Consider the following 21,015-nt stretch of genomic DNA (forward strand, 5'->3'; position numbering starts at 1 on the left):
GAAAGGAGCCCACATACTGCAACTAGAGAGTAGCCCACCAGCACACCACAACTAGAAATGAGCAGCCACACCACAGCTAGAGATAACCCCCACCACAACTAGAGAGGAGCCCCCATTGATATTTGAGATGAGCTCACCAGCACACTACAACCTAGAAAGAAACCTCCATGCCACAAAAAGAGAAGAGTCACGAAACATAACTAGAGAGGAGTCCCCCACCACTGAAACTCGAGAGGAGACCCATGCTTCCTCTCCATACAATCCTCTCCCTTGTTTTAGAGGAGCCCTGCACCCCCACAGAAAATTGATATATGCCTCCTGAGACAAACATATAGGAGCCCACCACCGCAAGTACAGAGATGCCCCCACCACAACTTGAGAACCCCTTGAACACCACAACTAGCTTGCTGTCCCCTGCCACAATAAGAAAGTTGCACCTTGCCACAACTAGAAAGGAGCCCGAACATCCCAACTAGAGAAAGGCCTGCACAACTAGACAGGAGCCCCTAGAAATCGACTTAGAGAAGAGGCTGATGGCACAAGAATACACAAGCCTTCTACTACAACTCCAGAGAAGCCTGCATTCCTCATATGGAGAAGAGCCATATACACACTGCAATTATTGAGGAAAAGGCACACCCAACACAACTAGAGAGAATCTTCCTCTCCACAGCTAGAGAGTTGACTGCCCATCACAACTAGAGAAAGTCAACTCCACCAAATTAGTGAGGAAACCCTAGTGCTAAAACTAGAGAAGATGCCTCACCCTGGAGCCCCGCACATGACATACACGAGAGGAGGCCCAACCACAACTCAAGAGGAGGCCCGAGTACCCTGCAGAAACTCTAGAAGAGCCCTACAACACAAGTTGAGAGAAGCCGCTGTCCACAACGAAAGAGGAACCCTCTGGACTTCACATCTAGAGAGGAGCCAATACACTGCAAATACATACAAAGCCCACACCACAACTAGAGAGGAGATCCCCTTCACATCACAATGAGAGGAGGGCCCTCAGACATCACAACTGAAGAAGAGCACCTCGCCGCACCTCGAGTGGAGCATGAGCACTGCAACTAAAAACAGGCCACCATTTTACATCTATAGAGAAGTCCACCACTGAACTTGGAGAGGAGCTGCCCACTGACTTAAGAGTAGCTCACCAGCACACCACTAGTAGAAAGGAGGCACTATACCACAGCTAGAGAGGAGTCCCCCACCATAATTACAGATGAGTCTCCCACAAAAACTCCAGAGGAGCCACCTACAACAAATCAAGAGGTGCCTCCCACTACAACTAGAGAGGAGTCTCAGACACAAATTGAGAGCTAGCTGTACCCTGCAACTAGCTTAGAACCCCCTGCCACAACTAGAAAGGAGCACCCCTCCAAAACTAGCGAGGAGCCTGCACACCATAACTAGAGATAAAGTCCCCACAACTAGAGAGGAGCTCCCACTCACATCGTAATAAGAGAGGAGCCCCACACCAAAACTATAGGGCAGAATCCCACTTTAGGAGACACTAGCCCCACTGAACTTTGCCACTAGAGAGGGGTACACTCACACATTACAATTAAATGTAAGTCCTCTGTCTTGAATATAGAGGAGCTCAACATGCCACAACTAAGGAGGGTGCCCCCTGTCTTAACGAGAGAGTATGCTGCTTCACATCACAACTGGAAAAAAGTGCCCCTTCACATCACAAGCAGAGGGGAGCTACCTCCACCTCAATTCGAGAGGAGCACTCTATCACTACTAGACAGGAACCTTCATACCACAACTAAAGAGGAGCACACCCCCCACCATCACCACAACTAGAGAAGAGTCTGCAAACCAAAACTACTGACAAACTGAAACAAATACATCATTGACCTCCACAGCAACTAAAGTGGAGCCACATGCCATAACTATACAGTGAAAGTGAAAGTGAAGTCACTCAGTCATGTCTGACTCTTTGCGACCCCATGAACTGTAGCCTACCAGGCTCTTCCGTCCATGGGATTTTCCAGGCAAGAATACTGGAGTGGGTTGCCATTTCCTTCTCCAGGAGATCTTCCTAACCTAGGGATTGAACCCGGGTCTCCCACATTGTAGGCAGATGCTTTACTGTCTGAGCCACCAGGGAAGTCTATACAGTAGCCTACCACATATCACAAGTAGCCAGGAGAGAGCCTGATAATCGCTATTAGAGAACAGCTGCCCCACACAGCTTGAGGAGTTTCCTCCACAACTTTAAAGGAACCCCAAGTTACCTATCGCAATTCGAGAGGAACCCTGAGTTCCTCACCTCAATTCAACAGGAACCCTATGCCGTCACAAGGAAGGAGCCCCAGGCGATAAAGACAAAGGAGGGGACCCACCAAAATTTTAGAGGATTCCCCTGCCAAATCTTGAGTGGAGCCCTCCAGCACATTGCACCTAGAGAGAAGCTCCTCTGCCACAAATAGAGGTGAGGCCCCTGAAGTAACTCAAGAGGACCTCCTCACAACTACAGTGGAGCAAACCCATGAAAACTAATGAGAATTCCCCAATGCCACAAGTAGAGAGAACACCCACCCCACAGAGAACCACCAGAGGTGGTACCACCACAACTAGAGAGATGTCCTGAGTCCCCTCCTGAAATTAAGAGGAGGCCTATGCCACAACTCAAGAAAAGCCCATGGCCACAACGACATAGGAGCCCACCTGGCAAAACTGGAGAGTGCCCCCCCCCCCAACTAAAGAGATTATCTCGGACATCGCACTTAGAAAGCATCCCCTCCACTGCAAATAGAGACGAACCCCTCCTGCAAGTTGAGTAGATTCCCCTACCACCATCAGAGCGGCGCATCCTTGTCACAGCTAGAGAGTAGACGCTCCACCACAATTCAAGAGGAACATGAAGTCCCTTGACACACATCAAGAGGAGTCTCCCACCACAATTAAAGAGGAGCCCACACATGGAAACAAGAGAGGAGCTCACCACATGTAGGAAGGAGGCCAAGCACCCCATAACTAGAGAGGAGCAATTTCACACACCACATCTAGAGAGGAGGCTCTACATCACTTCTAGAGAGTAGCCCCTCAAACTACAAATAGAAATGAGCCAGCAAATTGAACCTGGAGAAGAGCTACACAGCATAATGCAACAAGACGGGAGTTCCCACTCCACAACTAGACTGGACTGCCGCAGGCACAGCACTAAGGTGGACTACCCCAGCACATCACAACTAGAAAGAAGCCCAACCGCCAAAGCTAGAGAGTTGAATATATGCTATAACTAGATAGTTGACCCTCAGGCACAACTAGCGAGGAGCACACTGCCAAAACAGAGAAGTGCTACCCCCCTCCCCACCGTACATTGAAACTAGAGTGTAGTACCACCACAACTAGAGTGGACACTCCTGCCACAGGTAGATACGAGCCCTCCCCACACATCACAATTAGAGAAGAGTGCCCATGCACATCACAACTAGAGTGGAACTCTCACATGGATCATAACGATAGAGGAGGGCAATGCCAGAACTAGAGAGGAGACCTCTTCCACAACCAGAGATAAGTGCCCCCGAACATCGCCACTAGAAAGAAACATACCCACACATCACAATTAGACATAAGTCCCCTGCAATGAGTAGAGTGGAGCCCACCATGCCACAACTAAAGAGAACTCGCACTGCCACAACTATATTGTAGCCTCCTGCTATGGTAACTGGAAAAAAGCATCCCTTCACTTCACAATCAGAGAGGAGCCACTCCCAGCACAATTTTGAGAAGAGCACCCTACCACAAATAGAGAAGAGCCCAACTACCACAACTAAAGAGAAGTCCCTGTGCTACAAATAGAGTGGAGTCTGCAAAGGAGATCTAAGAGGAGCCGCCTCACCACAAGTAAAGAATGGACCTCCACTGCAACTAGATGAAGCCCCATGCTGCACCTAGACAGGAGCCAGCCTGCATTTTGCTACTAGAGAGCATCTGCCCCACTGCAGTTCGAGAGGAGGCTCCACCACAACTCTAAAGAAATCCTGAATAATCTGATGCAACTCAAGGGGAACCCCGAGTTCCTCACTGCAATTTGACAAAAGCCCTATGCTGTAACAGGAAAAGAGTCCCTGGCCACAATGACAGAGGTGCCCCTCTGCCAAAACTGAAGCAGATTCTCCGGGCACAAATAGTGGAGTCACCCAGGACATAACACCTAAAGAGAAGACCCTCTGCTGCAAATAGAGATGAGCTCCCTGAAGTAAGTCGATTGGAATCCCTCAAAACTAGAGAGAAGCAACCCCATTAATATTAGTGAGGAACCCCTAACGCCAAAAGTAGAGAGGACCTTCCCTGTGAAGCCACCCACATCCCAAGCAGAGAGGACACAGCCCCACAACTCGAGAGGAGCCCTCCACCACAACTCAAGAGGAGCCCGCTGGATATCACACATAGAGAGGATCCCCACTACTGCTAATAGAGACGAACCTCACACCACAACTATAGGAAATCTTGTACATCACAACTAGAGAAAATTGATCCCACCACAAGAACAGAGTTGACTCCTACCACAACTAGAGAAAAAAATCCATGCCAGAACTAGCGAGTAGCCACCCACACATTGCCACAAGACAGGAGCCATCCTGCACATCCCTGTTAGAGATGAGTCAGCCCTAGACAACTCTAGAGGAAGCCGTACTGCAATTCAATAGGCACACTGTATTCCCCACCATGGCTCTAGTGTAACCCTGGGTCTGGCACTGAAACTTGAGAGGAAACTTGAGTTCCTGCCACAACTCGAGAGGGTCTCTGAGTCCCCTAGATCAACTCAAGAGGAGCATCCCATGGCAACTCCAGAGGAACTCCAAGTTCCACGCTGTACTCGAGAGAAACACTGAATTCCCATTGCAATTCGAGAGGAGACCTGATTCCACTACTGCAACTCGAGAGGAACACCAGGTTCCATGCCTCAGCCTGAGAGGAGGCCCAACTCCCCTGCTGCAACTCGAGAGGAGCCTTGAGTTCCCTATTGCAACTCGAGATGAGCCCCAAGCCCCATGATGTAACTCAAGAGGATTCCCGATACCGCCAATGCAACTAAAGAGGAACGATGAGAATCTGCCTCAATTGAAGTCGAACCCTATTCCACATCATGAGGAGAGCACCCAGCAACAAAGAAAGAGGCACTCCCCTGGCACAGCTGGAGAGAATCCCATCATCACATCTAGAGAGGAGCCCCTAGGACATTGCACCTAAAAAGGAGTCACTCTACCACAAATAGAAATGAATCCACTGAAGTAACTCAAGAGGAGCCCAGAATGCCCTGGTGCAACTCGAAGGACCCTCAGCCCCCAGCTGCAACTCGAAAGGAGGCAGCACCAGAACTCGAGAGGAGCCCCAAGGCCTCTCAAGAGGAGCTATCACAGCAAATTGAGATAAGATCTCAACACAATTAAACAGGAGCACCACGCCACCACAAGAGAGGAGCCCAGGCACACATCTCTACAAGAGAGGAGACACCCAGGGCACAATTAGAGAAGTACAGCTTGCCACAACTAGAGAGGAGACCACACACCACATCTGGAGAAGACCGCACATTGCAACTATTGAGGAAAACCCCTGACCAATGCAACTAGAGAGGAGACCCCCACAACAACTAGAGAATTGACCCACACTGCAACTAGAGAGGAGCCTTCTCAATTAAACTCGGTTAGAAAGCCCACCACAACAAGAGAGTAGCCCCTTGCACACTGCAACTACAGTAACAACTAAAACAACTCGAAGGAGATACCACATCACAACTAGAGAGAAACCCAGGTACAGCGCAATTAGAGAGAGCCCCTGGCCTCAAATAGTGTGTTGACAATGAGCCACAGTGAGAGACGAGCCTGCACACCGCATCTGGAGAAGAGTCTCCTGCATACCACAATGACAGAGGAACACCAATGCCCAACACAACTAGAGAGGAACCACCGAGTCCATTGCTGCAACACAACAGGAGCCACTGGGGACAAGGACAGAGGAGACCCCACCAAAACTGGAGAAGCTTCCCCCATCACCAATAGACAGGAGACCACCAAAGCATCAAACTTAGAGAGGAAACATTCGGCTGCAAACAGAGAAGACCTCCCTGAAGTAACTCGAGAGGAGGGCCCTCACAAGTAGACAGGATCAACCACGCTAAAATTTATGAGGAACACCTACTGCCAATGAAGAGCAGAGGCCTCTGCAGAGGCCCCCATCACAACCTAAGAGGAGGGACCACTGCAACTTGAGAAGAGCTCCGAGTCCACTGCCACAACTCAAGAGGAGGACTCCTCCACTACTCAAGAGAAGCCAGAGGGCACAATGAGAGAGTATGCACCCCAGATATCACACCTAGAAAGGATTCACTCTGTGACAAATATAGAAGAGCCCCCACCACAACAAGAAAGGAGGCCCTTGCAGATTGCAATGAGAGAGGACCCCCCTCAGATACTGCAACTAAAGTGTCCCTCACCATAACTAGAAAGGAGTCTGCATACCACAACTAGAGATTAGCCCACCAGCACACAACTAGAAAAGAGCATCCACACCATGGCTAGAGATAATCTCCCACCACAACTAGAGAGAAACCACCACTGATGCTTGATATGAGCTCACCAGCACACTGCAACTAGAAAGAAACACCCGTGTCACAGATGTAGAGGAGTCCCTGACCACAACTAAATAGGAACCCCCCATTGAAACTCGAGAAGAGCCCCCTGCTTCATCTCAAAAGGATCTACTGCCTCCTTTTAGAGGAGCCCTGAGCCCCCACACCAAATCAATATATTCTGACTGAGAAAAACACAGAGGAGCACACTACTGCAATTACGTAGTTGTGCCTACCACAACTGGAGAGTCCTTGAATATCCCAAGTATCTTGGAGTACCCTGCCACAACAAGAAACTAGCACCTTACCACAACTAGAGTGGAGCATGCACATCAAAATTAGAGAGAAGCCCCTGACGACTAGACAGGAGCTCCGGGAAATCGTCTCTTAGATGAGCCCACCGGCACAATAGGGAAGCCTCTGTATATAGCTCCAGAGGAGCCTACATTCCTCATGCGGAGAAGAGCCCCATTCACTGCAACTATTGAGGAAAAGCCCCTCCCTACGTGACTAGAGAGGAGCTCACTCACCACAACTAGAGATAGAACACCCATCACAACTAGAGAAGGTAAACTCCACCAAAATTTCTGAGGAACTCTTAGCACCAAAGGTAGAGAGAACCTCCACAGTGCAGCCACCCCTTCCCCAACCAGAGAGGACACAGTGGCATAAATCCAGAGGAGTCCTCCACCACAACTCGAGAGGAGCCCACTGAACATCACACATAGAGAGGGACCCCTCTGCTGCTAATAGAGATGAACCTCACACCACAACAAGAGAGGAGCTTGCACACCACAACTAGAGAGAATCAAATACATCACGACTACAGAGTTGATCCCGACCATTTCTAGAGTAAAGACCCATGCTAAAACTTGTGAGTATGCACCCACACATTGCAACAAGACAGAAACCGCCCTGTACATCCCTGCAAGAGAAGAGATGCCCCAAGACAAGTCGACAGGAGGCCCCATGGCAACTCAGGATGAACCCTGAACACTCCTCCCAGCTCGAGAGGAACCCCGAGTTTCCCGCCATGGCTTGAGTGGAACCCTGTGTCCCACGCTACAACTTGAGAGGAACCCTGAGATCTTGCCACAACCCTAGAGGAGCTCTGAGTCACCTGCTGCAACTTGACAGGAACCCTGAGTCTCCCACCACTACTCGAGAGGAATCCTACATTCCCACTCGAAACTTGAGTGGAGCCCCAAACCACTATTTTAACTCAAGAGGAACCCCGAGTCTCCCACCACAACTAGCGAGGAAACCTGAGTTCCAAGCCACAATTTGAGAGGGGGCCTGACTCCCCTGCTGCAACTCAAGAGGAACCCCGAGGTCCGAATCACAGCTGGAGACGAGTCCCAAGCCCCCTGATGCAACTTGAGAGGATTCCAAATGTCCCCAACGAAACTCAAGAGAACTGTAAGAATCCGCCCTAATTCAAGAGGAGCCATATTCTGAATCATAAGGGGAGCCCCCAGCAACAAATCAGTGACACTCCCCCGCCAGAGTTGGAGAGGATCGCCTCACCACAACTAGAGAGGAAGCCCCAGGACATCTCACCTAAAAAGGTGCCACAAATAGAGAGGAGCACACTGAAATAACTCGAGAGAATCTCTCACAATTATGAAGGAGAAATCCCGTAAAAAACAAGTGAGGAGGACCCAGTACCAAAACTAGAGGGGACTCCCCACCCATGGAGACAATCCATCACAACTCTAGAGGAGACAAAATGAAACTCAACAGGAGCTTTGAGTCCCCTGCCTCAACTCAAGTGGAGCCTTCCACGGCAACTCAAGAGGAACTCTGAATTCCAGGCTGTAATTGAGAGGAACAAGTACCCACTGCAAATCGAGAGAAGCCCTGAGCCCATTGCTGCAAATGGAGAGGTGGCACCAAAAGAACTCGAGAGGAGTTCTGAGTTCCCTGCCTCAACTCAAGAGGAGCTATCATGGCAAATCCAGGTAAGACCTCAGCACAACTAGAGAGGAGCACCACGCCACCACAAGAGAGGAACCCAGGCATACATCACTACAAGAGAGGATCACCCTCAATTAGAGAAGTGCAGCTTGCCACAATTAGAGAGGAGCCCACACACCACATCTGGTGTAGAGCCCCACCACACATTGCAACCTCTGTCCAATGTAATTAGAGAGGAGACCTCCACCACGAGTAGAGACTTGACCACCCATTACAAATAGAGAGTTACCCAACTGTGACAAGAGAGGAGCCTTCTGGATAAAACTGTATTGGAAACCCCAGCACAACTAGAGAGCAGCCTCTTGCCAATAGCAAATAGAATAACAAGTGTAACAACTCAAAGGAGCCACCACACCTCAAATAGTTAGAAACCTCTAGTACAGTGCAACTAGGGAGAGCCCCTGGCCACAACTAGTGTGTTGACTAGGTGCCACAATGAGAGAGGAGCCTGCATACCACAGCTGGACAAGAGGCCCCACATCCCACAATGACTGAGGAGCAACACTGCCTAACGCAACTATAGAGGAACCACCGAGTCCTGTGCTGCAACATGAGTGGAGCCACTGGCCACAATAACAAAGGAGCTACCCACCAAAACTGGAGAGGTTTCCTCAGCCACAAGTAGAGAGGAATCCACCACGACATCACACATAGAGAAGAATCCCTCTGCTGCATATAAAGATGAGCCCACTGAAATAACTCAAGAGTAGGCCATCACAAATAGAGAGGAGCAATCATGCTACAATTTTGAGGAACACGTAGTTCCCAAAGAAGAGAGAACCGCCCTGTAGAGCCCCCCATCACAACCTAAGAGGAGACCTCGATGCAAATCGAGGAGCCACAAGTCCACTGCAACAACTCAAGAGGACTCCACCGCTCCTCGAGAGAAGCCACCAGCCACAATGGAAGAGAATACCCCAGACAGCATATCTAAAAAGTGTCACTCTGCAGCAAATATAGATGAGCACCCCCACCAAAAACAAAGGAATCCCCTGAACATTGCAATGAGAGAGGACTCACTGAAGATATTGCAACTAAAGAGCCCCTCACCATAACTAGAAAGGAGCCAGCATACCACAACTAGAGAGCAGCCCACCAGCACATCAGAACTAGAAAGGAGCAGCCACACTGCAGCTAAAGATATTCCCCACTGATACTCAAGAGGAGCTCACCAGCACACCGCAACTATAAAGAAACCCCCAAGCAACAGGTAGAGAGGAGTTGCCAACCACAACTAGAGAAGAGCCTGCCACCAAAACTCAAGAGAAGCCACCTGCTTCATGTCGACAGGATCTACTACCTAATCTTAGAGGAGCCCTGAGGCCCCGTAACAAATTGTTATGTGCCTGCTGAGACTATTAGAGAGGAGCCAACCACCACAAGTACAGAGATGCAACCACCACAACACGAGAGCCCCATGAAGACCACAACTAGCTTGGAGTGCACTGACACAACAAGAAACTTGAACCTTGCCACAACTACAAAGGAGCCTGCCCATCAAAACTATAGAGAAGACCTGCACAACTAGACAGGAGCCACTGGAATTCGCCTTTGAGAAGAGCCTGCTGTCACAACAGTACACAAGCCTCCTGCCACAACTTCAGAGGAGACTGCATTCCTCAGGTGGAGAAGAGCCCCACACACCCCACAACTGTTGTGGAAAATCCCCACCCAATGCAACTAGCCAGGTGCCCCTACAACCCAACTAGAGAGTTGACCACCTGTCACAATAGAGAGGGTCAACCTCACCAAAGTTAGTGAGTAAGCCCTAGTGCTAAAAGTAGAGAAGACCCCCCTCACTGTGGAGTTCCCCACATGACAAACGTGAGACGAGGCACACCCGCAACTCAAAAGGAGACCTGAGTACCCTGTGGAAACTCTAGAGGAGCCCTACAATGCAACTCAAGAAAAGCCACTGTCCTCAATGAGAGAGACACCCTCTGGACATCACATCCAGAGAGGCGCTCCCATGGAACAATTAGACAAGTGCAGCTCACCCACATGTAGGGAGGAGCCTGCACACCACATCTGGAGAAGAGTCCCACGCATACCGCAATGATTGAGAAACACCACTGCCCAAGGCAACTAGAGAGAAACCACCGAGTCCTTTGCTGAAATATGAGAGGAGCCACTGGCCCCGATGCCAGAGGATCCCCCCACCAAAACTGGGGAAGTTTCCCTCACCACAAGTAGAGAGAAGTCCACCAAGACATCACACGTAGATAGGAACGCCTCTGCTGAAGATAGAGATGAATCCCCCGAAGTAACTTGGGAGGAGGCCCCCACAAATAGAGAGGAGCGACCACACAAAACTTTGTGAGCAAAACCTAGTGCCAAAAGAAGAAAGGACCATCCTGCACACCACCCATCAGAATATAAGAGCAGTGACAACTGAAACTCGAGAGAAGCCACAAGTCCACTGTCACAACTCAAGAGGAGGACGCCACTGATATTTGAGAGAAGTCACAGACTACAGTACGAGAGGATGTGCCCAGATATAGTACCTGAAGATGAGTCACTCTGAGGCAATTATAGATGAGCCCACCAACCACAACAAGAATAAAGGCCCCTGCACATGGCAATGAGAGAGGACTCCCCTCAGATATTGCAACTAAAGAGACCCACACCATAAATAGAAAGGAGCCCATACACCACAACCACAACTAGAGAGTAGCCCACTAGTACATCACAACTACAAAGGAGCAGCCACATCACAGCTGGAAAAAATCCCCCACACAACTAGAGTGGAGCCCCCACTGATATTTTAGAGGAGCTCACCAGAATACCACAACTAGAAAGAAACCCCCAAGCCACAGGTAGAGAGGAATCCTCAACCACAATTAGAGAGGAGTCTGCCACTGAAACTTGAGAGGAGCCACCTGCTTCACCTCAACAGGATTCACTGCCTCCTTTTAGAGGATCCCAAACCCCCACAGCAAATTGATATGTGCATCCTGAGACAAACAGAGGGGAGTCCACCACTGCAAGTACAAAGAAGCCCCCCACCACAACTTGAGAGCACTGTGAATACCACAGCTAGCTTGGAGTCCATTGCCACAATAAGAAAGTTGCACCTTGCCACCACTAGAGAGGAGCCAGAACATCACAACTAGAGAGAAACCCCCACAATTAGACAGGAGCCCCTGGAAATTCACTTAGAGAGGATCTTGCCAGCACAACAATACACAAGCCTTCTGCCACAACTCCAGAAGAGCCTGCATTCCTCATGTGGAGAAGAGCCAAACACACACCATAACTATTGAGGAAAAGCCTCAGCATCAGAGAGCCACCCACTGAAACTTAAGAGGAGATCACCAGCACACCACAACTAGAAAGGCGGCCCCACATCACAGCTAGAAAGGAGTCCCCCACCATAATTACAGATGAACCCCGCACAAAATCTCGAGAGGTGCCCCCTACAGCAACTCAAGAGATGCCTCTCACTACAGCTAGAGAGAAGCCACGGCCACAAGTTGAAAACCCCATGCACCCTGCAACAAACTTAGAGCCCACTACCACAACTAGAAAAGGATCAACCCTCCACGACTAGAGAGAAACCTGCACACCTCAACTAGAGAGGAGCCCACCTGACATAATTAAGAGTTGACATCTGACATCAACTAGAGAGGATCCCCATGCTGCAGGTAGTGTAGCCACCTACACGTTGCAACTAAACAGAAACCACCCTGCACATTGCTAGTACAGAGGGCCACCCCACCTCCACTGGAGTGGAGGCTCCACCTCACCTCGAGAGGAACACCAAGGCCCCTGATGAAACTCCAGCGGAGTCCCCTACCAGAACTAGAGAGGAGCCCACACACTGTAACAAGAGAGGAGCCCACCTAGACACATGTGGAAAGGAGGACCCTAACCCTGCAACTAGAGAGGGGCAATTTTGCACACCACATCTTGAGAGGTGGCTCCACACCACTACTAGAGAGTAGCCCATCAAACCACAAATAGAGATGAGCCAGCAAACTTCACCTAGAGAAGAGACACACAGCATAAAGCAATAATACAGGAATTACAACTCCACAAGTAGAGAGGACTCCCCCAGGCACAGCAAATCTAGGGAGGAGCACCCCAGCACATCACAACTAGAGAGAAGCCCAACAGCCCAAATAGAGAGTTAAATACACGCCACAACTATATAGGTGATCCTCAGGTGCAACTATTGAGAAGCACACTGCTGACACTAGAGAGGTGCCTCCCAATACATCTAGAATCTAGAACCACTAACACAACTGGAGTGGACACCCCTGCCACAGGTAGAGAGGAGCCCGCCACACCCATCACAATTAGAGAAAAGTGCCTATGCACATCGAAACTAGAGTGGAACTCCCACACGGATCATAATGAAAGAGGAGGCCAACACTGCAACTAGAGAGGCTACACCTACTTCAGTTAGATATAAGCCCCCCTGAACATCGCCATTAGAGAGGAGCATACTCACACATGTCAATTAGACAGAAGACCCCTGCCACCAGTAGAGAGGAGCCCACCATGCTACAATGAAAGAGGACTCCCACTGCCACAACTTGAGAGTAGCCTCCTGCACATCACAACTAGAAAAAGTGTCCCTTCCCATCACACCAGAGAGGAGCCACCCCCATCACAATTTGAGAAGAGCACACTACCGCAACTAGAGAGGAGCCCAACTACCACAACTAAGGAGGAGCCCCCTGCCACAACTAGAGAGGAGTCTGCAAACAAAAACTAGAGAGGAGCTGACCCACCACAAATGAAGAGTGGAAACCCACTGCAACTAGAGTGGAGCCCCTTGCTCCAACTAGAGAGTAGCCTCCCACATATTCCTGCTAGACAGAAGCCAGCCTGCACATCACTATTAGATAGGCTCTCTCCCACTGCAGCTAGAGAGGAGGCTCCAGCACAACTCTAAAGGAACCCTGAGTCACCTGCTGCAACTCAAATGGAACCCCGAGTTCCCCACTGCAATTCTACTGGAGCCCTGTGCTGTAATAATGCAGGAGACCCTGGCAAAATGACATAGAAACCCCCCAGCCATTAGTGAATTGGATTCCCCTGGCACTATCAGAGTGGACACCCCAGAATATCACACCTAGAGAGAAGCCCCTCTGCCACACGTACAGATGAGCTCCCTGAAGTAAGTTGAGTGGAGTCCCTCACAACTAGAGAGAAGCAGCCCCACTAATATTCATGAGAAATCCCTAGTGCCAAAATTACAGAGGACCTACCCCATGGAAATCCCCACAACCTAACTAGAGAGGACACAGCCCCACAACTTGAGAGGAGCCCTCCACCACAACTCGAGAAGAGCCCACAAGGCCTCACACATAGAGAGTAGCCTCTCTGCTGCTAATAGAGATGAACTCACAACACAACTAAAGAGGAGTTTTCACACCACAACTAGAGAGAATTAAACCCACCACAACTACAGAGTTTACTCTGAAAACAACTAGAGAAAAGACAAATGTCAAAACTAGAGACTAGCTACTCACATATTGCAACAAGACAGGAGCCACCCTGCACATCCCTGGTAGAGATGAGCCACCCAAGGCAATTTGAGAGGAAGCCGCACCACAACTAGAAAGGAATCCTGCACACCCCTCAACTCGAAAGGAATACCGAGATCCCCCCATGGCTCAAGAGGAACCCTGAGTTCCGTGCTGCAACTGGAGAGGAACACGATGTTCTCGCCACTACTTGAGAGGAGCTCTGAGTCCCCTTCCTCAACTCAAGAGGAGCCTTCCATGGCAACTAGAAAGGAAATCTGAGTTGTGCACTGTAACCGAGAGGAACACAGAATATCCACTCCAACCCGTGAGGAGCCCCGATTCCACTGGTGCAACTTGAGAGGAACCACCAGCTTACTGCCACAACTCAAAAGGACCCCGAGCCTCCTGCTGCAACTCAAGAGGAGGCACCACCAGAACTTGAGAGGATCTCTGAGTCCCCTGCCTTAACTCAAGAGGAGCTCTCATGGCAAATTGAGATAAGACCACAGCACAACTAGAGAGGAGCATCACACCACCAAAAGAGAGGAGTCCAGGCACACATCATTACAAGACAGGAGCACCCACCGCACAATTAGAGAAGTGCAGCTCACGACAACTAGAAAGGCTCTCACACATCACATCTGGAGAAGAGACCCACCTCACATTGCAACTATTTAGGAAAGCCCTGTCCAATGCAACTATAGAGGAGATTCCCACCACAACTAGAGACTTAACCAAGAGCCACGACTAGAGAGTTGATCCCCACTGAAACTAGAGAGGAGCCTTCTGGATAAAACTAAATTGGATATCCCACCTCAGCAAGAGAGTAGCATCTTGCCCACACCAACTAGAGTAACGACTACAACAACTTGAAGGAGCAGCACACCACATCTAGAGAAAAACCCCTAGTACAGTGCAACTAGAGCCCCTGGCCACAGCTAGTGTGTTTACCACAAGCCACAGTGAGAGAAGCCTACACACTGCCTATGTAGAGTCCCCTGCATACTGCAATGACTGAGAAGCACCACTGCTCAATGCAACTAGGGAGGTACCACTGAGTCCTTCCATGAAACATAGCAATGCAACACTGGCCACAGTTACAGAGGAGCCCTCCACCAAAACTGGAGAAGTTTCTCCCTCCACAAGTAGAGAGGAGTCCACCAAAGCATCACAGATAGAGATAAGCCCCTGAAGTAACTCGAGAGGAGGTTTTCACAAGTAGAGAGGAGTAACAGCACTAAAATTTGTGCAGAACACCTAGTGTCAAAAGAAGAGCAACGCCACCTGCAGAGTCTCCCATCACAACCTAAGAGGAAGGACCACTGCAACTTCAGAGGAGCCCTGAGTACACTGCCACAACTCAATAAAAGAACTCTGAGCTACTCGAGAGAAGCCACTGGTCACAACGTGAGAGGATGCCCACAGACATCATAAGTAGAGAGGAGTCACTCTTCAGCAAATATAGATGAGCCCCTCTACCACAACCAGAAAGGAGGCCCCTGCACATTACAATGAGAGGGGACTCCCCATAGGTATTGCAGCTAATGACCCCCTCACCATAACCAGAAAGGAGCCCATACACCACAACTAGAGGTTAGCCCATAAACACACCACAACTAGAAAGGAGAAGCCACACAACTGCTAGAGATAATCTCCTGCTACAACTACAGAGGAGCCCACCAGCACACCACAACTAGAAAGAAACATCCATGCCACAGGTAGAGAGGAGTCCCCAACCACAACTAGAGTGGTGCTTGCACACCACAACTAGAGAGAATTGAAACCACCACAGCTACAGAATTGAATCTGACCCAAACTAGAGAAAAGACCCATGCCAAAACTAGTCAGTAGCCATCCGCACATTGCAGCAAGACAGGAGCCCCCCTGAACATCCCTGCTAGAGACAAGTCACACCAACACAACTTGAGAGGAGGCCCCATTGCAACTTGAGAGGAACCCTGAATACACCCCAAATGGAGAGGAACTCTGAATTCCCTGCCACAGCTCGAGTGGAACACTGATTCTCACGCTGCAACTCAAGAGGAATCCTGAGATCCCACTGCAACTCGAGAGGAGCCCTGAGCCCCCTGCTGCAACTCGAGAGGTACCCCTACTTCCCAGCCACACCTCTAGTGGAGCCCCAGGTCCCCTGTTGCAACTTGATAGGAAGCCCGAGCTTTCTGCTGCAACTAGAGAGGAACGCTGAGTTTTCAGCCACAGTTCTAGTGGACCATAATCCCCTGTTGCAACTTAAGAGGAACTCTGAGTTCTCTACCTCAACTCGAGAGGAGGACTTACTCCCTTCCTGTAACTCGAGAGGAACCTTGAGCTTCCCATCGCAATTTGAGACTAAATCCTAGCCCCCTAATGCAATTCAAGAGGATTCCCAAGACCCCGACCACAACTCAAGAGGAACCGAGAGAATCCACCTCAATTCAAGAGGAGCCCTATTCCGCATCACGAGGGGAGCCCTCAGCAACAAGGTCAGAGGCATTCCCACACCAGAGCTGGAGAGGATGCCCTCACCACAACTAGAGAGCAGCCCCCAGGACATCTCACCTTATAGGGGTCACTGTGTCGCAAATAGAGATGAGCCCATGAAGTAACTCGAGAGGAGCCACTCAAAATTAGAGAATAGCAGTCCCTTTAAAAACTAGTGAGGAGACTCCAGTGTCAAAACTAGAGAGGATTCCCCACTCCAGGGAGACAACACACCACAACTCAAGAGGAAGCATCACCACAACACGAGAGAAGCTCTGAGTCCCCTGCCTCAAATCAAGAGGAGTCTTTCATGGCAATTTGAGAGGAAATCTGAGTTGTGCACTGTAATCCAGAGGAAAACTAAGTACCTGCCACAACTCGACAGGAGTCCTGGGTCCACTGCTGCAACTCGAGGGGAACCTCTAGTTCCCTGATGCAACTCAAAAGGACCCCAAGCCCCCTGGTGCAACTTGAGAGGAGGCACCGCCAGAAATCGAGAGGAGCTCGGAATCCACTGCCTCAACTCAAGAGGAGCTCCCATGGCAAATCGAGATAAGACCTCAGCATGACAAGAGAGGAGCACCACGCCACCACAAGAGGAACCCAGGCACACATCACTACACGAAAGGAGCCCCCATGGCACAATTAGAGAAGTGCAGCTTGCCACAACTAGAGAGGCGCCCACATATCAAATTTGGAGAAGAGCCCTACCACACATAGTAACTGTTGAGGAAAACCCCTGCCCACTGCAACTAGAGAGGGGAACCCCACCACAGCTAGAGACTAGACCACCCACCACAAATAGAGTGTTGACCTCCACTGCAACTAGAGAGGAGCCTTCTGGATAAAACTAGATTTGATATCTCACCTCAACTAGAGAGTAGCACCTTGCTCACAGCAACTAGAGTAACGACTGCAACAACTTGAAAAAGCCACCACACAACTAGAAAGAAACCCCTAGTATAGTACAACTAGAGAGAGCCCCTGGCCACAGCTAGCTTGTTGACCACACGCCAAAATGAGAGAGGTGTCTTCACACTGCATATGTATAGAATCTCTTGCGTACTGCAATGATTGAGAAACACCACTGCCAAGGCAACTACAGAGGTACCACAAAGTTCTTTGCTGCAACACGAGAGGAGTCACTGGCCACAATGACAGAGGAGACCTCCACAAAAACTGGACGGATTTCCCCCAGCATAAGTAGAGAGGAGTTCACCAAGACATAACATGTAGAGAAGAGCTCCTCTGCTGCAAATAGAGAGGACCACCCTGAAGTAAATTGAGAGGAGGTCCTCACAAGTAGAGAGGAGTTACCATGCTAAAATTTGTAAGGAACACCTAGTGTCAAAAGAAGAGCAGAACGACCTGCAGAGCCCCCCATCACAACCTAAGAGGAGGGACTACTGCAACTCGAGAGGAGCCCTGAGTACACTGCCACAAGTCAAGAAAAGAACTCTACCGCCACTAGAGAAAAGCCACTGGACAAAAGGCGAGACAATGTCCCCACACATTATACCTAGAGTGGAGTCATACTGTGGCAAATATTGATGAGCTACCCCACCACAAGAAAGGAAACCTTTGCACATTGCAATGAGAGAGGACTCCCGTTAGATATTGCAACTAATGAGACCCTCATCATAACTAGAAAGGAGCCTGCACATCGCATCTAGAGAGTAGCCCACCAGCACACCAAAAATAGAAGGGAGCAGCCACACCGCAGCTAGAGATTATCACCCACAACTAGAGAAGAGCCCCCACTGACACTCGAGAGGAGCTCACCAGCACACCACAACTAGAAAGAAACCCCCATGCCACAGGTAGAGAGGAGTCCCCAACCACAATTAGAGAGGAGCCCCCCAAAGGAACTCCAGAGGAGCCTCCTGCTTCATCTCGACAGGATCCTCTGCCTCCTTTTAGAGGAGCCCAGAGCTCCCACAGTAAAATGATATCTGTCTCCTGAGACAAATAAGGAGGAGCCCACGACTGCAAATACAGAGATACCCCCACCAAAACTAGAGAGACCCATGAACAACGCAATTATCTTGGAGTCCTTTGCCACAATAAGAAAGTTGCATCCTGCCACCACTAGAGAGGAGCCTGCACAACACAACTAGAGAGAAGTCCCCCACAACTAAACAGGAGAACCTGGAATTAGACTTAGAGTGGAGCCTGCCTTAACAACAATAGACAAGCCTCCCACTGAAACTGCAGAAGAGCCTGCATTCCTCATGTGGAGAAGACCCCCAGACAAACCACAATTATTGAGGAAAAGCCCCGCCCAATGCAACCGGAGAGGGGTTCCTCATCAAAACTAGAGAGTTGACCACACGTCACAACTAGAGGGAGTCAACCACACCAAAATGAGTGAGGAACCATAGCGCAAAAAGTAGAGAAGACCCCTTGCCATGTAGCTCCCCACATGACAAATGCTAGAGGAGGCACAACCACATCTCAAGAGGAGTTCCAAGTACCCTGTGAAAACTCTAGAGGAGATCTTCGACCCAACTCAAGAGAAGCCCCCGTCCACAACGGGAGAGGAGCCCTCTGGACATCACATCTAGAGAGGAGCCCATTCACTGCAAAGAGAGACAAGCCTAATGTCACAACTAGAGAGGAGACTCCCTGCACATTGCAATGAGAGAGGAATCCCCACAGACATCACAACTAAAGAAGAGCACCTCACTACAACTAGAGAGGACCCTGTGCACTGCAGCTAGAAATAGTCCCCCATATTACAGCTATAGATGAGTCCACCATCACACCTAGAGAGGAGCTGCCCACTGAAACTTGAGTGGAGCTAAGCATCACAACACAACTAGAAAGGAGGCACCATGCCACAGATAGAAAGGAGTCCCCCACCACAATTACAGATGATCGTGTGTTAGCTGCTCAGTCGTCTCTGACTCTTTGTGACCCCATGGACTGTGTAGCTAGCCAGGCTCTTCTGTCCATGGGATTCTACAGGCAAGAATACCAGAGTGGGTTGCCATGCACTTCTCCAGGGGATCTTCCCGACCCAGGGATCAAACGCAGGTCTCCTGCATCCCAGGCAGATTCTTTACTATCTTAGCCACCATGGGCCTATGATGAAAAGTGAAAGTTAATTCGTTCAGTAGTGTCTGACTCTTTGCAACCCCATGGACTGTAGCCTAGCAGGCTCCTCCCTCCATGGGATTTTCCAGGCATGAGTACTAGAGTTGGTTGCAATTTCCATCTCCAATTTCAGATGAGCCCCCCATCAAAACTCGAGAGGTGCCTCCTGCAACAACTCGAGAGGTGACTCATGCTACAGCTGGAGAGGAGTCCCAGCCACAATTTGAGAGCCTCGTGAACCCTGCAGCTAGCTCAAAACCTCCTGTCACAACTAGAAAGGAGCACCCTTCCACAACTAGAGAGGAGCCTACACAAGACAACTAGAGAAAAGGGCTCCACAACTAGAGAGGACCTTTCACTCAGATCGTAATAAGAGGGAGCCCCACACCACAACTAGAGGGGAGAATTAGCCCCGCTGATCATTTCCACTAGAGAGAAGCACATCAACACATCACAGCTAAACATAAGCCCCCAGCTATGAGTAGAGAAGAGGCCAACACACCACAACAAAAGAGGATGTCCCTTGCTACAATTAGAGAGTATACTCCTTCAACTCACAACTGGAAAAAGTGCTCTTTCACATCACAAGCAGAGAAGAGGCACCCTCACCACAGTCCGAGAAGAGTATGTTACCACATCTAGAGAGGAATCCCCATACCACAACTAAAGAGGAACCCACCCCCCTGCTGCCACAACTGTAGACGAGTCTGCAAACCACAACTAGAGGGAAGCAGAAACAAAAATGTCAGTTGACCCCCACTGCAACTAGAGTGGAACCCTATACCGTAACTATACAGTAGCATACCACACATCACAACTAGACAGGAGCCAGCCTACTAATTGCTACTAGAGTGGAGCTACCCCATGCAGCTTGAGAAGATGCCCCTCCACAAATCTAAAGGAACCCCAAGTCACCTGTCACAACTCGAGAGGAACACCAAGTCCTCCACAACAATTCGACTGGAATCCTTTGCCATCACAAGGAAGGAGCCCCCAGCGATGAAACTAGGAGACATCCCCCTCAAAACTGGAGAGAATTTCCCTGCCAAAACTAGAGAGGACCCCTCTGGCACATTGCACCTAGAGAGGAGCCCCTGTGCCGCAAACAGTGATGAAGCCACTGAAGTAACTCGAGAGAAGCCCATCACAACTAGAGTGGAGCAACCCCATGAAAAAAAAAAGTTAGGAGCCCCCAAACAACAAGTAGTGCGAATACTGACTCCAAAGAGAACCCCCAGATGAGGCACCCTGCAACGAGAACGGAGCCCCAAACCCCTCCTGAATTTGAGAGGAAGCCTATGCCACAACTCGAGAGAAGCCAATGGCCACAATGAAAGAGGAGCCCACTCCCCAAAGCTGGAGAGTATCACCCCTACAAGAGCTAGAGAGGAG

This window comes from Giraffa tippelskirchi, chromosome 11 (genome assembly GCF_054371585.1).
Source record: "Giraffa tippelskirchi isolate mGirTip1 chromosome 11, T2T-mGirTip1v1.2.pri, whole genome shotgun sequence".
Classification (NCBI taxonomy): domain Eukaryota; kingdom Metazoa; phylum Chordata; class Mammalia; order Artiodactyla; family Giraffidae; genus Giraffa; species Giraffa tippelskirchi.